Source organism: Cherax quadricarinatus, chromosome 19 (assembly GCF_038502225.1).
Source record: "Cherax quadricarinatus isolate ZL_2023a chromosome 19, ASM3850222v1, whole genome shotgun sequence".
Classification (NCBI taxonomy): domain Eukaryota; kingdom Metazoa; phylum Arthropoda; class Malacostraca; order Decapoda; family Parastacidae; genus Cherax; species Cherax quadricarinatus.
The window spans coordinates 10,642,245-10,644,060 of record NC_091310.1 but is presented as its reverse complement, the minus strand read 5'-3'; positions in this window follow the sequence as shown (position 1 = coordinate 10,644,060).

Below are 1,816 nucleotides of genomic sequence, written 5' to 3'. Positions count from 1 at the left end.
AGTGTCTGACAAGATGAACATCAAAATGGTATACAATACCGACAGGTTGTTAGGTAAGACACATATGCAACAGTTAGACAACTTTATTCCGAAACGTTTCGCCTACACAGTAGGCTTCTTCAGTCGAATACAGAAAGTAGGCAGGAACAGTAGAGATGTGAAGACGATGTAATCAGTCCATCACCCTTGTAGTCGTAGAATTTGAGGTTGTCAGTCCCTCGGCCTGGAGAAGTTCAGTTCCATAGTCAGGAACTATCTGAAGATCAAGCGACAGTGTGGAGACTTAAATACTGTCGGAAGGAGAGGTGCAGAGTAGTAGTAGTAGTAGTAGTAGTAGTAGTAGTAGTAGTAGTAGTAGTGAGAATGTAGCCACTGAGAGGTCATGTCCCTCTCAGATCCAACACTTCTCACTTGAAAAGCTTGTCCAAGGTGTTTTCTGTACCAAGATGCCATGTGTTGCAGTGTCTGACAAGATGAACATCAAAATGGTATACAATACCGACAGGTTGTTAGGTAAGACACATATGCAACAGTTAGACAACTTTATTCCGAAACGTTTCGCCTACACAGTAGGCTTCTTCAGTCGAATACAGAAAGTAGGCAGGAACAGTAGAGATGTGAAGACGATGTAATCAGTCCATCACCCTTGTAGTCGTAGAATTTGAGGTTGTCAGTCCCTCGGCCTGGAGAAGTTCAGTTCCATAGTCAGGAACTATCTGAAGATCAAGCGACAGTGTGGAGACTTAAATACTGTCGGAAGGAGAGGTGCAGAGTAGTAGTAGTAGTAGTAGTAGTAGTAGTAGTAGGTCATGTCCCTCTCAGATCCAACACTTCTCACTTGAAAAGCTTGTCCAAGGTGTTTTCTGTACCAAGATGCCATGTGTTGCAGTGTCTGACAAGATGAACATCAAAATGGTATACAATACCGACAGGTTGTTAGGTAAGACACATATGCAACAGTTAGACAACTTTATTCCGAAACGTTTCGCCTACACAGTAGGCTTCTTCAGTCGAATACAGAAAGTAGGCAGGAACAGTAGAGATGTGAAGACGATGTAATCAGTCCATCACCCTTGTAGTCGTAGAATTTGAGGTTGTCAGTCCCTCGGCCTGGAGAAGTTCAGTTCCATAGTCAGGAACTATCTGAAGATCAAGCGACAGTGTGGAGACTTAAATACTGTCGGAAGGAGAGGTGTAGTAGTAGTAGTAGTAGTAGTAGTAGTAGTAGTAGTAGTAGTGAGAATGTAGCCACTGAGAGGTCATGTCCCTCTCAGATCCAACACTTCTCACTTGAAAAGCTTGTCCAAGGTGTTTTCTGTACCAAGATGCCATGTGTTGCAGTGTCTGACAAGATGAACATCAAAATGGTATACAATACCGACAGGTTGTTAGGTAAGACACATATGCAACAGTTAGACAACTTTATTCCGAAACGTTTCGCCTACACAGTAGGCTTCTTCAGTCGAATACAGAAAGTAGGCAGGAACAGTAGAGATGTGAAGACGATGTAATCAGTCCATCACCCTTGTAGTCGTAGAATTTGAGGTTGTCAGTCCCTCGGCCTGGAGAAGTTCAGTTCCATAGTCAGGAACTATCTGAAGATCAAGCGACAGTGTGGAGACTTAAATACTGTCGGAAGGAGAGGTGCAGAGTAGTAGTAGTAGTAGTAGTAGTAGTAGTAGTAGTAGTAGTAGTAGTAGTAGTAGTGAGAATGTAGCCACTGAGAGGTCATGTCCCTCTCAGATCCAACACTTCTCACTTGAAAAGCTTGTCCAAGGTGTTTTCTGTACCAAGATGCCATGTGTTGCAGTGTCTG